Here is a 20,485-nt window from a genome sequence, read left to right on the forward strand (position 1 = left end):
AGCATGTTTCTTGTTTGGGGGCATAGAAAACACGTGTAATTAAGGCATCTGTTAGGATATAGATATGTATAATATGCATTTGTTTTCAAGTTAAAAATTTCAAAAATATAAATAAATAAGTTTATGCTATACACTTAGGAATATTGGTATTGTTTTTTTCTCTATGCTCTTAACAATCTAGAAGTCTCACGTAGCTTTTGCATCGGAATAATTGTTAGAAACTTAGGTTAATATGTAGGTAATAATCTTTGCATCTATCTATAAATATATTACATGAGTATCTATGATTGTTAGTAGTAAGTTTTCGAAATCTAGGCTAGAGTACTTATTCTACAAATCCTGTGAGAATATAGCCTAAAAAGCCTTATATGAGCGAAATATTTGAGAAATGACACAAGGGAGAAGTAAAATCGGATAGAGAAATCACGCGTCCACTTGCTTGATCACTATGCCATATCCTAAGCGAGAATTTAGGCCCTCTTTGGATCGATATAGCCAAAAATTCAAACCTATGAATTATTTTCCTCTAGTAAGCCCCTCTCGAGAGCCTTTCTTTAGCCTTCCATAAACCACAATTCCTTTACCCTATTACAAAAACAAAGCAAAGCAAAAAAAAATTCAACTTACCCAATCTAGAATAAGTCGAGAATAGAATGAGTGAAGAAAGAAGAAGAGAAAACCACGTGTAAACAAAAATTAGTTAGTTGCTTGAGGAAAAGAAAAGAAGTTTCCATCCAAAGAAAAGAAAAGAAAAAGAAAAATAGAAATAAATAAAAACTCCAAAAATAGGATAAAAGGGAGTCAAAAGCCAAAGAAAAGAAAAAGAAAAATATGGCTAATGATGGAAACAAAGTATAGAAGCAAAAGAAAATAACAAGGTTTTCTCTAAGTTATATAATATGAAGACTCTATAATCTCAGACTTGTCCTTTAGAATATCCATTTCCTTCCTTCTTAAACCATCTCCTAATCCCATGACACCTAATAAAGACCTCTAAGCTCAATTAGGAATAGGTTAGTGTGATAGTAAGTGGCAGATGTGTTTGATCGACCCGGCTTCCTTGTTGTCATTGAGATTGTAAGGTAAAGTGTGCCCATTTGACACCGGAGTAGTGAAAACTTGGCGGAAAAAAAATCAGAGTGATTTTTGTCTTGACTTTTATGTGAGGACCTACTTAGGGACGCTTATTCGAAGTTTTCAGAAGCGGACATGCTAAGCATTTCATAGCATTACTCATTGTATATATGTTTATTAAGTAGATGATTGATTATTATGCATATATTAGCTTAGGTTTCGACATGATTATTCTCGTATTCAATTGCTAGTGAGATGTATAGATAGTTGAGACATGAATGAGGAAACAATAGTTTTATTTTCTTAGTCGTTGTAGTATAGATGAAGTTTGTGAGTACCTTCATTTGGAAAACTCTCACGAGGCTATAACTTCGTCCACTAGGGAATTCCTAGTGGTTTAAGGCCTTGTTGCATATGGTCAATGCAATCAATCGACTCAAATAAGCGAGAGTAGTTAGAACTCCATTTTTGGTCACTTATTCTAATTTCTCATATTTGCTTGAGGACAAGCAAAATGCTGTTTGGGGTGGTTTGATAAGAGCCCAAAACTGTAGTTTTAACCCCCTACTTGATCATACTTTTAGACCAATTATGTGAGTAATAAGTAAGAGTTAATACCGACACGTGTTTTTATGTATTTCGGGCTTCAAAGTCAATTAATGCGGGGAATGTGCCACTTTGATGAGATAAAGGAGCAATGGTTGGTTACTAAGGAGTTCGGTGATTAAAGGCCAAGATTCAAGAAGACAAAGCCTTTGTAAAGCCTGGTCAAAAGATGAAAAGTCAAAGTCCACGCAAAATTGCACAAAAGACAAAACTTCCGAAGACCATATCTTTGGACTCAGACCTTGGAATTGGGCCTACCTTATGTCAAAATGACCGGCTCGAAAAGAGCTTTCCAATGGTCCAAGCCTTGGCCCAATCAGAGGAGCAGAAGTGGACGAAACATCTGTCGAAGCCAACTGCAACTGAAGAGCCCATTTTGGACTAAAGAAATTGGGTTTTGGGCCCGATTTTCCGGCCCAAAACATGGCTCCAAGCCCATGCACGATTTTTGGATCTGGAAGTATAAAAACAAAAGCTTGGCTCTTTGTTAATGGCAGTTAGGTTAGGAAGCTAATGTTAATGGAGTTTAGGGTTAGAAAAAGATAGATCTAGATTAGTTTTTAGATCTAGATCTAGTTTTGAATCTCCATTTTTATTAGTTTTCATTTCCCTTGTTTTAATTTAAAGTATTAAAATATTGTTATTGCTTCATTAGATAAATCAAGTAGTTTATTATTGATCAAATTCGATTTTGTCATTTATCTATTGCTTAGATCTAATTTCATTTCTTGGTTGTTAGTCATTTCGTAGTTATTGATGTTAGATTTTAATTATTGTTTGTTAAATTTCATAAAGTTAGAATCTTTAGATTTAGTTGTCTTAAATTTATAATTAGTTTTAGTTTAAACACCAAACACATCACTCTCACTGTTTCTTGTGTTTAAATAATTGAATTCTATTTAAGTCTTGAGGGTTTAAGAGTGGAACGAAATCCTTACTCGTTATATTGCATGATTATGACTTGAGAGTAAGAAGAATTGATTTAAACGTAAGAACGGTAGGATTACGTATTAGTGTTCTGTTAACATTAATATTTAGGATTTTACTGTTTTTACGGGTTATCAAAAATGGCATTGCTTGGGAGATAGGACTATTTGATAACTATAAAAATTGATATAAATATTCATACACTAATATGAAAATTGATAAGAAATCCTTACTCGTTGTATTGCATGAAGATGTTTGAGAGTAGGAATATTGATATAAACACGTATTTACGTAAATTGATTATTTGTGTTTACGCATAGATAGTTAGAATACGTAAAATCACTGTTATCATGGAGGCTGCCCAAAATGCTTTGGAGAGTGTAGCTTTGCTGGAGCCTGACAACATGGATTCCTCTATGATTGTTTACACTGGACAATAGGAAAAAGAATTCCAAAGACAGGAAGCAAATCATGATGAACCTTGTTATTCGGTCATGGAACTAGAAGATGGTAATATGTACAATCTGGAATCAAGTAGATACCATCTCTTGACAGATATACATGACACTGAGGAATCAGATATCTCGGAAGTTGAGACTGAGCATTTCAATGATCGTGTTCAGGCTGATAAAAGGATAGCTGCTAAACCTGTTGCACCGACTGTTGAAATACCATCTGGGGTTACAACTAGATTGGGGAAACAATGTGGAAGGACCAGAAATGATGCCGGTAAGCAGAAGGAATCGAATCCGAGCAACAATAGTGGCAAGAAGAGTAGGGGCAGACCTAAAGGCTCCAAGAACCGGAATCACCGATGATGACACCTATGTGCTTCTGGAATGTTAGAGGTGCAAATGAGGTTGCGAAAGCGAGAGAAATAAACAAGGTCAGAGTAGAGAAAAAACTTAGTGTCTTTTGTTTGCTGGAAACCAAAGTCAAGCAAGATAGATATGATCTTATCATAAACACTTGCTGCCCTTTATGGGAGCATACGAATAACTACAGTAAGGATCCTTCTGGCCGTATTTGGATATGCTGGGATCCGTACTTGATGGAAATCAATAAGATAGCAGAATCTGATCAGTACATTCACTGCAAGGAGAGATTCAAGCCCACTAACGAAGAGTTCCTCTTAACTGCAGTGTATGCCAGAAACACCAAAAATTGCCATTAAGAGTTCACTGAACTTGCCTTGGTGTACAGCAGGAGATTTCAACAACATCACCAAAGCGGAGGAACGAATGGGTGGGAGTCCAATGCACCCAAGAAAAGAGAGGATTTTGTGGAATGTCTGCTCAAAACAAAATTAGTCGACCTGAGATTCTGTGGATTCTTTTACACATGGAACAACAAGGTGAAGGGCAAAGGCAAAATCATGAGCAAGATTGACCGATGTATGGTTAATAGTCTCTGGGTAGATGGGTTTGCAAATTCCACAGCAGAATTTCTGCCTCACAGTGTTTCTGACCACTCGCCTATTCTCCTATCTTGGTATGATGCGGAGAGGAAGGCGACGCCTTTTAGATTCAAGAACTCATGGATTGAGCAGCCGCAGTTTCACTCCATTCTTAAAGAAGTGTGGCAGAGACCTTTGTTCTCCAACCTTATGTATGTTCTAATGCAAAAACTTAAGCTTCTGAAGGAGAGGATAAAGCCGTGGGCTAGGAATAACTTCTCAAACATCCATGGAAGAGTTCAATAGGCTAGAGAGGACCTATATGACATCCAGAGACAGCTCCAATCAAAGCCATGTGACCCTTACCTAGGATAGAAGGAACATGTAGCACTGCAGAGGTATGGAGAACTAGCAGGTATTGAAATCTCTGAGATCAAAAGCAAGCAAGATAGTGAGTGGCTGTTAGAAGGAGATAAATGCACAGCTTTCTTCTTTAAATCCTTAGAAGAAAAAAAAGGCCAAAACAGGGATATGGGCTCTCTAGAATTCCCAAGGGAATCCCATCACGGGACACGCAGAGGTGACCAAAACCATCATCGATTACTACACTTCTATTCTGGGCACTGAGGCAGAGGAGATAAGCGGATAGAACTTCTTCCACCAGTTGCAAGTCGAAATACCATCTCTACGAACATATGAAGGCTATCCCGGAAGTGGAGGCTCAAATGTAATTTGAAGTAAAAAGGCACTCTTTGAGATGAAGGAAAATACAGCTCCAGGGCCAGATGGGTTCACCCCCACTTTCTTTAAGAAGTGCTGGGATGTAGTTGGGCATGATTTCTCTCTAGCTATTCTTAATGCTTTTCAAAAGCGTAAATTTCCTAGAGGAATAAACGCCACTTTCTTATGCCTTATTCCTAAAGTCAACAATCCCACATCAGTTGAAGATTTTAGGCATATAGCCTTGTGTAATACCGTTTACAAATGTATTTCTAAGGTTATTGCAAATAGGATTAAGCTAGTTATTGATGATTTGGTTCAATCTAATCAATCAGCTTTCATTCTTGGTAGATTCATTCAGGACAATATTCTGCTTTCTCATGAGCTCTTCCGAGGATATGACAGGAAACACGGCACACCTAGATGTACCATTAAGTTGGACATTCGGAAGGCCTTTGATATGGTCAGTTAGGAGTCTATCAAGGCAATGATCAGGATCTTCATATTTCCGGATAATATGTGTCAGTGGATTGAAATGTGCATTTCATCCCCTTCCTATTCTGTTATGATTAATGGTGCGCTGGAAGGACATTTTAATGGTGGCAGAGGTCTCAGACAAGGAGATCCCTTATCTCCATATTTATTTGTCCTAGTAATGGAGATCCTCACCTGTGTGATTAAAGAAAGACTGAACAATCATCTTATCCAGTATCATTCCAAATGCAAAAAGGTGAAGCTGTCTCACCTTGCTTTCGAGGATGATGTTCTTCTGTTCTGCAAGGGCGAGAGTGCATCCATACAAGTCATGAAGGAATGTCTGGAAATTTTTGGAAATGCAACTGGGCTACAGATCAACAAACACAAGACAACTCTTCTTGTGGGAGGTCTAAATGATAAAGAGGCGAGTGCTCTGGCTAACATTTTAGAGGTTGACTTGATCAAACCTCCAATGAAATATCTAGGACTTCCTCTCATCTCTGCTCGATTGGGTATCAAGGAATGCCAACCTCTGGTAGAGAAGGTCACTCGCAAGATTACCAACTGGAAATCAAGAGTATTATCTCATGCGGGTAGATTACAGGTAATAAAGTCCATCCTGCTGTCTTTTCACATATATTGGGCAAGAACCTTCATTCTTCCCAAAGGCGATTACTCGAGCAAGTGGAAAGTATTTGTGCAAAATTCCCTGACCGCACAAATAATAGAAAAGGGTCGCATCGGTTAGTTGGAGCGCCTGATCACCGTCAAACAAAGGAAGAAGGTGGGGTGGGAGTTATGAATGTTCCGAGATGGAATGTGGGTGCACATTGTGGGCTGATCTTCAAATTAGTCTCTAAAGAAGACACCATATGGGTAGATTGGATTTGGAAACAACACATCAAGTCCAACTACTTTTGGACTATGAAAGTACCAAGAGACTGCTCTTGGGCGTGGCGAAAGCATTTTGAACAATAGAACTGCAGCCAAGAAACTTATCAAATACTCCATTGCAAAAGGGAAGAAACGGCTAGCGTGGCCACGATATTTGGTGCACAAGATCACCGTTGTTCGAAGACACTGAAGCAATGGCAGAATGGGATTTTTCGCTGGACGCTAAGGTCAGTGTTATCATTTCTAATGGGGAATGGTCTGATGCAGTCAATTTGATGCAGTCACAAACCTTAAAGGCGGTGATTCAAGAAGTGGACATCAGCCAACATCTCGCACAAGATCAGATAGTGTGGACGCCGCATCAGAGTGGGCAGTTCACCTCACACAAGACGATCGTATCGCCTTGTCCGAGAGAAGGAAAAGAAGAAATGGCACAAGCTGGTTTGGGGTAAGTGGGTGCTTCCTAGACACTCTTTCTCTACATGGTAGCTGTTCTCTCAAAGTCTCCCCACACAGGACAGACTTGTGCAAAGGAAAATTCTCCAAACTTCAGCATGCTGCCTATGCAACAATAGCCGAGAATTCTTAGGTCACTTGTTCTTTGAATGTTTGTACTCCAAGGAAATCATATCTAGAGTCAAGTTTTTCGCTTTCGGGTATCGACCGATAAACCGCCTGACAAATAGAGAGTGGTCATATATCCTTCGCATATGCAATGAAGAAGAGTTAGGAGAGATCTACAAGGTTTTTTTCTGCGCATCAATGGCATACCTATGGAAGGAAAGGAACGATCGTAGATTTCAGCATGTTGCCAAGACAGAGCAAAACCTTTATAAGAAAATGGAACGAGATATAAAGAACTACCTGCAAGTCTTAGGCCAGAAGTCCAGGATTCGGCAAGAGTTAGGGATCTGTTTCAGAGACTTAACATCGAACCCAAATATATGACACCAAGGCAAGTAGAATGTGTGTGGAGGCCTCCAAATGACAGGCGTGTGAAGGCCAATACCGATGGAGCAGTGAGTAGTAAGGGAGTAGGACAAGGCAGAGTTATCAGAGACAACGAGGGACAAGTGTTAGCGAGGGGATGGCGGTGGAGGCTTGGCCCGTCAATCTTTATTCGAGGAAATCAAAGCTATCAACATATGCCTACACAAATGTATAGCATAAGGCTATAAGGAAGTGGAGGTCGAGTCGGACTCTCTGCGAGCTGTGAATGCAATCAACAAGCTGGAGAAACCCCCTTGGTTCTGCATGGACATGCTAAAAGCTATAGATATGAAAAGATCGAAATTCACTTTTATATCTTTCTCTCATGTTTATAGAGAAGTGAACTGAGCTGCGGACTATTTAGCTTCTCTTCATGATGCAGCTAATTTTGTTGTACAATTTGTCCCTCCACTAGATCATAGACTGCAATGTATTGTAAATGATGATGCAAGTGGCCAAATATATGTACAAAATAGTTGAATCAATACAGGTGGGGGTCTGCCTAACCCTAGCTTAATTTTTTTTTTTAAAAACTAGAGAAAACCTCATTCTTATTTTACTTCTACACTTTGTCTCCATCCTTAGTCTTTTTATTTTGGCTTTTTGACTCCTTTTATTCTATTTTTTTGGAGTTTTTATTTTATTTCTATTTTTATTTTATTTTATTTTTCCTTTTCTTTGGATGGAAACTTTCTTTTATTTTTCTTTTCTGAAACAACTAACTAATATTTGTTTACATAGGTTTTTCTCTTCTCTTTTCTTCACTCATCCTATTTCTCAAACTTATCTAGACAAGTAGGATGATTTTATTTTTTATTTTGTTTTATTAGGTAAAGGATTTGTGGTTTGTGGAAAGACTAATGAAAGGCTCAGTGCGGTGACTAGCGGATAATAAATTTAATATATGTGTGAATTTCTGGCTATATCGATCCAAAGAGGGCCTAAATTCTCGCTTATGATATGGTATGGTGATCAAGCAAGTGCAAGTGTGATTTCTCTACTCGGAATTGACTTATCCCTTGAGTTATCACTCAGATATTAATTCATATGGGTTTTTTGACTAGATGCTCACAGGATATGTATTAAGTACTCTAACCTAAGTCTCAGAAAAATATTGCCAAGTATAATTATAGATGCTCATGCAAGATATTCATGAAAAGATGCAATGACTATTACCTATATATTAATCTAAGTTTCAAAAATTAAATCCTAATTCAAGTACTATGTAAGATTTCTAGACTAATATCATCATGGAGAATGGAACAATACCATTATCACTAAGTGCATAACACAAACTATATTTTTGATATATATTTATTTTTTATTTTTATAAGACAAATAATACGTAATATACAACCTAATATATGCTTAAACATTTACAACGTATTTCTATACCACCCCCAAACAGAATCATGCTTTGTCCCCAAAGTATGGAATGAAAATAAAGGATAGAGAGTACCATAGAAACGTACTTGTAAATGGGAGCACCTTAAAAAGAAGATTAATCTATACTAATATAAAGAAATAAAAATATATGCAACTCCTATATGAGTTCCACCCGTTATGGGGATAACATGAAATAATAAATAGCGCTTGGGACATAAGCGGACTCTAACAGAAATAAAATAATATCATACGTTCACAAATCAAGCATGCATCTATCGTGGCTCCTATCGGATTAGCTTCTAAAATTTCGTGAAATATTAAGGTACATGATTATATTTTGCATCCCAATAAAATCAACAAGGCCTATGGATTCTATATTTCGATATTTATACATGTAATTTTAATACGTGAACGTACAATGTACTAAAATTAAATATACCACCCCCAAATAATTTGGGAGAAAAGGGTTCATGAAATAAGTCAATAGCACAATTAAATTATGTAACTAACTAATATGGACTCTACTAGAGTAAACATGACAGGCAAAGGGTGACAAAAAGATTTGAAATGAAATACCAAAATACGCCACGCCTAAACAAAATTTGAAAACCCTTTTTAAGTTTGAAAATTTTTGTGGCCTATACTCCAGAAAGGTGGTATTGTACAAAAATTTAGGTCTTTTAAAGTCAGATTCTCTAGACTTACTAATATATATTTATGTTTTTAATTAATTTTTTTTAATTTTTATATGTTTGATTTTTGGAAAAACAAAATTACAAGAAAGAAATAAAAATGTAACTCACTCCATAGAGAAACATTACTCAAACAACGAGAAAAAGTGCAAGAGATGAATACGATAGTCACATGAAACGTGGACTAAGGATCCGGCACTTACAACCACAAACTCCAAAAAGAGGGACCAGTTACTTTAATGGTGCACTCCCATAACATAAGATTGGAATGGATTGCACCAAAAAAAAATAAAGTAAGTCTTTTATAGTCAGATACTCGAGACTTTATCTAAAACATCTATTAACATGCAGTTTACCATATATCAACAACCTAAAGAGTTATGGGTCTTTTCATAAATAATTAACATGGAATGCACCACCAAACAGAATCAAGCACCAAGACTTTCTACGACACAACTTAGTGAAATGAGAGCGAAGCCTAATGGACCTAGATCGTAGCCGAGCATGCACCTTCTTCTTCTTCCTTGATCGAAAGGGTGTCCAAGTGAATGATCGTGAGAAAATGGATGGTTGTGGAACATACGTGGGATATGGATAAGTTTTAGAAGGAAGGAATAGAAAAAATGAGAAGGTGGGTTTAGCACAAAACTCATTCATGGTGTAGGTATGAACTATCTTAAATCTGAAAATGAAGGTATCAGGTGGGTTTAAAAAATCATGAAGCACAGGAGAAGCAAGAAGGTCAAGTGCAAACTCAAGGTTCCTTTCAAAAGGTGGAAGGTGGGGAATATTGGTGGTGGAAGGTGAATGAGTGATATGAGGATGTAAGGTGGGTGAATGGTGCTCAACTAGTGTTCTCAGTTCTAGATCATCAGAACCCTTAAGATATGCAAGACATTCCTTAATAGGTGGGTCAGAAGAATCAGTGGGATAGAAGTTGAAAAATTCTTCTTCCGTCATGGCATCGAGGGATGAATGGATGTCAATAGGAGGGGACTCGTGAGGTGGCGAAGAATGGTTGCAAAAAAGTCGAAGGAAATCTCCCTCGATTTCATCTACGTCTAGGAAGTCAAAATTGTGATCCTTGTCTTCTTCCATAAGAGGGGTATCTACTAGTGTGGGGATGAAAGCGTCGGCCGCACTAATGAGAGATACAAAACTCTCAATGGACTTCACTTCTCCTTCTACAGGCAAACCTAGTTGTCCCTGCTTTTGTCTAAACATGTTAACTTCTACAAAAATATTTCCAAAAGAAAGAGTCATTGAGCCATCCCGATAATTGATTTGGGTATTGGCGGTTGCCAAGAAATGACACCCTAAGATGATAGGAATGGAATCATGAGCAACTTCTATGTTGAGAATAACGAAGTTGGTTGGATAGTAAAAGTCTTGAACTTTAACGATAATGTTTTCAACTATGCCCTTGGGGTACTTAATAGAACGATCGGCTAATTGCAAAGTCATTTTGGTTTGTTGAAGTTTTGTTAGACCTAGTTATTTATATAAATAAAAAAGGAGTAAGTTAACACTCGCCCCCAGGTCTAATAGAGCAATTGTTATGAAGTAATCTCCCAAAGTGCATTGTATAGTAGGACGACCAGGGTCCTTGTACTTAATAATTCTATTATGTTCAAATAAAGAGGGATATTGTTCAGTTAAGAAGACTTCATTGGGTACGTTGGTTTTCCTCTTCTTGGTGCTCAGCTCTTTTAGAAACTTAGCATGTCCAAGTAGACTTTTTATAGCATCTAGAAAATGTAGGTTTATAGTCAGATTTTTAAACACTTCCCTAATATCATCAAAATTTTCGTCATTTTTAGACACAACTAGTCTCTGGGGATATGGTGGTTTATCTCTATATTTAGCATAAGGATCAAAAATATTATTAGTCTTTACTTTATCTTTAGCCGTTTTCCATCTAGGTGTCCATATTTGAACCTCTACAGGTGTAGGATCATCAATTTCTATGGTGGTATTTAGTAAGGTTGTACCTTTTGGTTATGGTTAGACTGGAACTTCTACATTTGTAAGGTCTTCAGTTTCTATGATAGTATACGGTATGGTTTCATTTTTAGCTTCCGTTTGCGGGCGATCTTCAGGTATAGTCACTTTATTATCAACTACTCTCCATGAACAAAGGGTAGTGACTGCCTGTAGGTCCCCTTAGTTTATATCACTATTACTGTGAATACTGTTCACTTCGAAGGTGGTGTTTGTTAATGTAAGATTAGGCACTGCTTGACCTGGAAGCATGCCTGTTTGGTTATTATTTTGGTTAGGTGACATGTCAATAACATTTTGGCACAAAGACTGCATCATTTGAAAAGTTTGTTGCATAATTTGATTCTGATTTTGTAGCAAGGTTACTACTACTTTGTCTGTAGATGGTTTGATTGGTTGAGTGGCCATAGGAGGAGTGACCGGAACTAAGGTTTGTTGTTTGGTCATGTCTTGATGTTGATAGTTCTAGGTCATGGGCACTAAACCTCTATTCTGGTCACCTAAGTTTCCTTGTCCTTGATGCGGAATAAACTGGTTGAAGTTTGTAGTGGATCTAACATTTTGATTATTAAAACCTGGAGGTGTAGCTTATTGTTGTGGATTATAATTAGTGTTTTGCCTCCATTGTGTGTTAGGGTTGTTATTAAAAGCGCACACATTTTCTGGCTATGGTGGTGGTTGTTCATAGACAAGAGGATAATAGAAGTCAGAATGTTCAAGACTAAAATAGACATTACAACGAGTAGAGTTTATGTTCATGACTGAAGTAGGTTATTGTTGAACAGAGATGGCATCTACCTTATTAGTGAGGGCATCGATAAGAGTTCTAAGCTCGGGATCAAGTTTAACCTCAAACATACTGGCAGCCTTAACTGTTGAAGAAGAAGGAGTGGAGTGGGATGAGTTGTTACCTCCCCAATTGTTGTTTCTCTTAGATTGATCTTCTAAGAATTTATAAGCCTCCAAGGCTCCTTTACTAAGAAAACTACCCCCATTCATGATATCTAGAACCTCCTTATGATGATGTGAAAGGCCCTTGAAAAATGTGCGGGCAAGCGTGTCTTTCGCAAGGTTATGATGCGGGCATTCAATAAGCAGATCAGTGAAATGATTCCAGGCCTCTGAAAATGATTCATGAGGGTTTTGGTGGAAAAAATGAATCTTTTGAAGCATTTCATCTGTCTTCAGTGGTGGATAAAACTGTTCCATGAACAATTGAATAAGTTTAGCCCATGAGTCCATGAAGTTTGGCGTTTGGGTAGTTAACCAAGACGCCGCCTTGTCGGCTAGGGTGAATGGAAACACCCTAAGTTTAACTTGATCTGGACTTACACTAGGATGATGGAATGTAGTGAGAACTTGTTCTATCCTACGCATGTGTTGATAAGGTTTCTCGTGGTCTAAACCATGGAAAACTGGTAACAAGTTAAATATATTAGGGGGAATTCGAAAATCCCCCACTGGGTCTACAAGAACGATGCATAACTTAGGTCCATCGATTAGGGCTTTGTAAAAATTAGAGAGAGGAGTCTCTGGTTCTTTATCCATTGTTGCAGGTGTGGTGTATGATATTCTAGATAGGCGTGTGCGTTAATGTTTATGATATATAACGTTAGATGGTTTTTTTCTTACCAGACTTTAATCTCATGCAAGGCTAAGTCTAATATGAAAGAACAAGAACAGTAGTCAAACAAGAGCCTGATTGTACTAGAATTAAACTCCTCTGACAAAATAAACGAGGAGTGAAAGAAAGAGAACCTGAATGCCTCCTTGTTACGCTTATAAATAGCATCTTTAATACGAATCTATGTGTCATATAGAAGCTTGAAACACTAAACTAGCAATTATTTCCAATGAAAATATGAATTGTAACTAACCTGTGTAAATCGGGCTTTCTTCAGAGGGGCGCGGGCGCGCTCAATTATAAAGTAACAAGGGCGTGTGCACGCACTGTTAAATATTTTTTAGAAACAGGCTTTCACGTGATTTTTTGATGGGTTGGGCCTTGAAACTGGAAAGAAAATGCAAAACAAGGTTACTAGAAGGCAGGGTGTGTGCGCGCTCAAATATAGGTATAATAGGGCATGTGTGCACTCCAAAAAATTTGAAATGTTTATAGTAGTTTGCTAAGACGTCCAGTAAGTAGCCTGTAAAATTTCAGAACAATCGAAGTTATGAAAGTCCTTCTACTTCCCTGCAAAGTTTGTTAAATAGTTTTCGGACACAATACAAACAACCGAATGGTTAACCAATCAAAACAGAGCCAAAAATTGCCAAAATTTTATTGGAGACTCCTCAGAGATCATGCGTGTTACTGTAAAAGGTTTATAGCAATTAGAGTTCTATAAACTCTCCTTATTGGCTGTTGTTCCAGAAATTAAATGTTGCAAAACTGCAGAAACACATTGGAAACAATCCACTAGTTAGGTGGTCAAAACAAATAAAAAACTCTTCAAAGTTTTATTGCAAACTCCTGACTTATGATAGATACTCCTGTAAAAAGTTTAGAAATTTTGGAACTGCCTACTCGTTTGTTTTTCCAAAAACTTATGGTGTAAAAGCTAAAATACAGCAGTGTAAAGATGGTAATAGTTCACTAGGCAAAACTACTAGAAAAACTCTGAAAATATTCCAGTAAATCAGCAACACCTTAAATATTATGCCCGAGAAATTTCAAAATTTTCAAAAATTTAGAAATACCTTTACCGAAGTATTCTTCACTGTAATTCCGCAATCTTAAGGGAGCACTGGCGCGCTCTGTGCAAGGCAAAAGGGAGGGCGGGCACGCTCTTAGTTTAAAACATTGAATATCAAGTTTGAACTGTAACAAAAATATGAGAAACAAGAATGAAAAATTAAAAGGGTGGGTGGGTAGAGAATGGGGGATTGCCCCTTGGATTCAACCAATTGAATTCTTGTCTTGAGTAACTTTAAGATAGCAGCAATGCCATTTGATATATAATTAATTTATACTACCAAAACAGTAAATTGAATGTGAAGAAATAGTAAAATTAATTATGAGAAAAAGATATAGAACGAGTAATAAATCCACCTAATGATTAGTTCATGCAAGTTACGAATTCTTCATTGAAAAGAGATCGTCTTTAGGTTTTCACGTAATGATCCAACCTAAAGCCTCAAACTTTATCATCCCTAGCAACAACATACATCTCTATAGTCATTATTACTAGCATGTAGAATTATTACAACCAATTAAGTTTCTCAACTTAATTATAACAATCTCTAGTTTAATTTACTATATGTTTATTTTGAAAGTCATACAATAAACTAAACTCATTGAAATACATATACAATTAAATAATTCTACTAAGCAATATATTCCTCATTAGGTTTCATAATCACTCCCTCTAATGGGGGTGATTAGCCTAATATTATTGGATTAATTAAACTAAAATAATGAAAGAAAGACATAATAGAAAGAGAAGCAATTTAATTGAATAATAATAACTTGAAGGTATTTTAATAGAGATTTTATGGAGGCTACAATTATAAACTCTAATTACTTAAACTATATTAAACTAAAAAAAAGGGAGAAAGAGAGAGAACCCTAATTTATAACTAAACTAAAGAGGAGAGTAGCTAAGTTTTATTTAGCCTTAACCCTCTTTATATAGGAGAGGGTTAGGTTTATAATTTCGTGCATGGGCTTTGGAGCTATGTTTTGGGCCATTAAATCAAGCCTAAAACCTAATTACTTAAGTCCAAAAAGGGTTTCTCTGCGGGAATTTACTGCAACACTTTTTTTGTCCACTTTTACTACTCTGATTGGGTCAAGACTAAGACTAGTAGAAAGCTCTTTCCGAGCTGGTCATTTTGACATATAATAGGCCCAAGTCCGAGATCTAAGTCCAAAGATACGGCCTGTGGAAGTTCTGTTGACTTTTCTGCTCTTTTTCTACCCTCGTTGACTTTGACTTTTCAGCTTTGACTAGGCTTTAAAAAGGCTTTTTCTCATTGAGACTTGGGCTTTAATCATATAATTTCTCTAGCAAGCAATTTGACTCTTTTCTCTTGCAAAAGTGACGTATTTCTTCACATAATTGATTTCATGACCTGTAATACACAAAAATATGTAAACATTACTAACTCTTATTTATTATAAACATAATTGGCATAAATATAATACTTTTAAGGGGTTAAAACTACAATTTTGGGCTCTTATCACAACCTATCATATAACACCTACAAACCATCATGTTGTAGATGTTTTAGAGAGTTAGAATGTCCCAAAAGAGAAACTAGTGATATTTTAGGTGAGAAAGAAATGAAGTGTGGTTGTCCATGCCCTTTATAAGGCTTAGGAGATGAAAAATAGGACAAACTAGGTTTCTCACAACACGCAATCAAATCATGGCTCTTAACTATAGGAATGGTGGACTCATGGGTTATTGTACTAGGCAAAAACATTTTACTGTGAGGGTTAAAAAAATTATAGAGGATCTCTGAGGTAAAAAGCTTAAGTGCAAATTTGAGGTTCCTTTGAAATGGACGATTGAGTGGAGTAGTGGTGGTGGTAGATGGTTGGATTGCAGGAGGTTGTAACTCAGGTGGATGGTGGTCGGTTGGTGGTGGATCCTCACACGCTCTTAAGAACTCATAGAATTGTTCATTTAGCTTAGCTGAATCCACAAAGTTATGATCCTTGGCTTCATCCTTAAGAAATTCATCTATTTCTACCATCGTTATGTTTTCATCTGCCAAACTAAATGGAGATTCACATTGCTCTAAATAAGTTACTTTCTCTTTTTCTTGCACATTAACTTGTTCATATCTTAGATTAGAATTTTTGATCTCTATTTCCTTACCCTCGTCCTCTAAAACTGTATGAGTTTCCTCAATGGCATCATTCAATTCAAATATGTCGAGGGATTGTCCATCCAAGTGCGGCTAGCATTCACAAAGGCTGGACATGCTCAATAGGAGGGTCCACATTAAGACAATGCCAGTAGTTAAAAAATTATTTATAAATATCTTCTAACGTGTCATCATTATATTCATTGTCTGATGGATCAATAGGAAGTTCCTTAGAGACATCATTCAAATTTGATTAGGCATCTAAAACAAGTCCTGAAGAGTCGTCTTCAAGAATTTCCTCATCCAAGTGGGGTGCAGAGTCAACACAATGGTTATTAGGAAGGTAATGGTTCATGAAATTTAGGGTAGGTCTCAACTTGGTCAATTGGTTTGGTTACAGTGACATTGTTTTCCATTTGTTGGTTGATCTCTGGTAAGGTTGAAAGCTTTGTGTTAGGTGAGAAGAGCATCGAAATCATTTGTGCTATGTTCTGAAGTATTTTGGTATTTTTGGCCATTTGTTCCATAAATGCGTTTGTTGGCGGTGTGGAGGGTTGGTTGTATGGTTCTTGCCACTGAGTAGGTGTATTGTGTATCAGTGGTTTTGGTTGGTATGGCGAATGATATTCATTGTTATTGGCAAATGGACTCAATATGAGTCCCTCTGCGGATAGAACTTGGGATACGGCTTGTGAGTGACTCTGGCGCGGATCCTATATTATTGTGATTAACTAGGTGGAGGATGAATAGTTGGTTGATCGTTTGTGGTGGAACTCCATGAATAGTTTGGATGACTAGAAAACTCTTGATTATATGTGTTACTATGGAAGTTTGAAAATTTAGGCTCAGAATTATAAGTATTTCCTATAGTAGGCTCAAACTCTTGATATGATAGGCAATGAGAAGCCCAATAGTAAGGACTACCACAACATGAATATGGTGAGTTTGCATAATAATCACATGATTGTTGTTATACATATTGATTGGCTTTAAAGATAGATTCTATGTTAATTAAGTAATATACAAAAACTCTAACTATAAAATTTAAGAGAAAACAACACCCAAATACTCCTCTGGCAAGGGTTTCAAGGAGTGTTTAGAAATATGGAACATGTATTGCTTCCACGCTAAGCTTACTAACGCCTTCAAGCACAAATTACAACACCATGTAGATGACTAGAGCACCGTACTAGCACTGTTTCGGATCTTGGAAGTAAATTGTGCACATCCTGTTAAAATGTAGAACAATCAGAAATAAGCCAAGGGCATGCGCGCTTAGTTCAAGTGCAAATAGGGGGTGTGCACCCCTTAACTGTGGACTGGAGAGACAGGTTCTCTCCAGTGGGAATCTAGTTGCTCCTTAGATATATCGGATGGATATATTAGCACATTTTGTATCCGATATATGTTGGATTTTTTATATATCGATATATATCAACATAAATTGATTTTGTTGACTTTGACTAATTGTTTACCGATTTTTATTAATATATTAACGATATTTTCGATATAATTGACGATATTTCTAATATTTTCCAATATATTGAGATACAAAACAAAATTTTGACCAGTCAACAAAAGAATATATATCCACCGATATATCCGATACATATCAGTTTTTGGGGGGTCCAATATATCGCTCGACATCGAAATATTTGGCCTTGTATTGAACTATCAAAAACAAGTGGCACACCGACTATGTTAAGAATGAAAAAAAATAGTTAGCCCCACTTATAAAGGAGCAATGTTGACCTACTTTTTAGACCTACTATTGGCTATTGAATTTTATATGTGGGCACATATTTTATGTGGGTTTGTGGGACAAATAGGAAGTTGACACTCGTCTCAAAAGTTGTTACTCATTTTTAACTGTGGTTTACCAAGATAATTAGCTACAACAAAAGGGGTCTGTTGCAACGCACTCTTTCGCCACGCCTAAAATTTGTTGCAACAAGTCATCTTTTACAACACCATGTGGCATTGCTAAAGGTCATTCATCTTAATAGAATTTTCATTTTGGGAAATACCTAGAGCGACGCCTTGACCATTACAAAAGTGTTCACTTAAATTTACGATAAATAAGAAAAATAATTAAATTGAAAATATTTATTGTTGGCAACGAGTGTGGTACTGCTATAGATTAAATATCTATTGCAACCCCCTTGCCATCACTGGTAATTCCAAGATAGACTATGTGTATGCCTTGTTGCAACATTTTCGGTGTTGCCAATGGGCTTTGGTTTGGGCGGATATATTCTTTTTGGCTGCAAATATTTTCGCACTCCAGTTTTCATGTTCCCGCTGCAAGTCATAACAAAATTAGAAATACCATAAAAAAACATATTAAAACCCTAGATTGCCGTCTCTCTCCATCTAAACCAAAATTTCTTTCCTCCATCTCCAAAACTCATCCTCTTTCTCTCCACATCTTCAAAGTTTATCTCTCCTCCACCCTCAACCTCCACTGTTTCTGACTTTACTGAGGTGAGAAGAATTGAAAAGCCATTGAAGCTACAACAAAATCAAAAGCTTCATTTTTTTTGTTCCCTGCCCTAGTTGAAATCATTTTTTTTTTCTCATCTTGATTGATTTTTTTAGCTTTAAAGTGGGATTTTTGGTATTCTTTGCAATGATTTGTGGAGCCAGGTAGAACTGCTCGAATTGGGGTTCTCTACAGTGGGTAAGATATATTGCTTTGCTTTTGATTTTGGGTATTTTGTTTTTGTTTTTGATTTGTGATATAAAGAACAAATCTTTATATTTCAACATAATACCAATGAAAACTTTTTTTTTTTTTTTTTGCCTAACTAGCATCAACCCTTTGAGTGTCAATTGTAAATAATGTAATACACTGCTTGTCAATTGAGAATAATATATTTTATCTTTAAATGGTATCCCTATTTTGTATGATAAAGTTGTCCTAAATTTATTTTTATGCATGCGTGTGGAGAGTATGCTTATCAGTTATCACTAATTTTAGATTACATTAGCAACTAAAAAGATAGGTAGTTTTTAATGTTATCTACAGTTAATACTTTTCACGAGCTGAGAAAAATAAATACCAAATTGAATGACAGTATGACACAGGACTAATTTATGCATGGATTTCACTAGTTAATTTGCAAAGATGGTTCGGTCACACCTCCAAGATTTTAAGATGACACAAACTAATAGTAAGCTAGGAATATCTGAATATATAAAGATTCATACTCTATAAAGGTGCATAAGTATTATAGTTTCTCATTAAAATATCTTAATTCAATTAAGCTTGTTTAATTATTTTGATATATTCGACCCTACAAGTGAAAAAGCAAAAGAAAAAAAAAATGTTGGTGTGTATTCTATAGTATTGGCATGTATTCTATAGTATTGTTTTTGTTGGTTTTGCAAGGTATTAATCTTAGCCAGGGTAGTTTCGTTGGTTTTGTTGTTTCTCAGTCAGATTTTTGGCAAGCATCTTGGGTTTGATTTGCATGTTGGGTCTAGGTGTAATGTGTTGTGGGTGTTAGTATAGTTAGATCATATTGGATTTATTGTATATTCTGTTAGGATGTAAGTGTTGGGTTTGATAGCTACTATAATATTGTTTTGGGGTTGAGAAACTTTTTGTAACTGGTTACAACCCAAATTAATGCTAAATAGGATGATTTTATACATCTCTAGATTGCAAGTTCTTGAATATGACTAACTTAGAACTTTCATTATTCATTTAACTTAAAAACTACTTAGTCATGAAATTGAACTGCTAGCTAATTATTACTACTGTTGTTTCAATGATATTTATGATGTAGACAGTTAAGAATGTTGTATATTACTAGATAGGAAAATAGAGCAAAGAATTCAAGTACATTACTTTTATAGAATTCCTTTCGAGAAAAAGGTTGCATATATCCTGCTATTGCGTAGCTTATTTTTGTTTTAATGTCCTGGTGACTGGGAAACAACTCAAACAAGGAACCTTTCCCAACATTTCCCTGATGAGGGAAGTCATCAAGAACATGTGTGAGTATGAGAGATGGTACTTGGATCCATCTTCACGGGGTGGGACTATTGTGTAAGGATACTTACTCACATGAAATAAAGCTCAGTGCTACTCAATAGTATATAGTCTGTACTATTGGCAGTGTTGAAGAAATGAGGGAGAAAACTTTTGGATCGTTTACAGAGGGAATTTTAGTGCTTAATTGTTATAATAGACACTGTCAATAAGCGACTGATTGGAGATCAAAAAGGAAAACTCTTCCTTTTGATCTGGGAAATATTCTACCCTTGTTGCGTATTTCTATTAGGATAACCTCTTTTGGGAAAACCTCCTACTTTTTCGGTTTCGAGAGTCGATTTAGCCTGGTGGAATAATCTCATGTTAGATAAATGGCATACATAGACTACAGATCATCGTTGATATCAAGTTAGAATTCCTGGACGACCAATTTAATAAGTCAAGAACATCGGTCTCGAGTCCTGCTTCAAGTTAAGTATGACCTTGTAAGCGATCACCATTGTCAGA

Source organism: Coptis chinensis, chromosome 4, assembly GCF_015680905.1.
Source record: "Coptis chinensis isolate HL-2020 chromosome 4, ASM1568090v1, whole genome shotgun sequence".
Taxonomy (NCBI): domain Eukaryota; kingdom Viridiplantae; phylum Streptophyta; class Magnoliopsida; order Ranunculales; family Ranunculaceae; genus Coptis; species Coptis chinensis.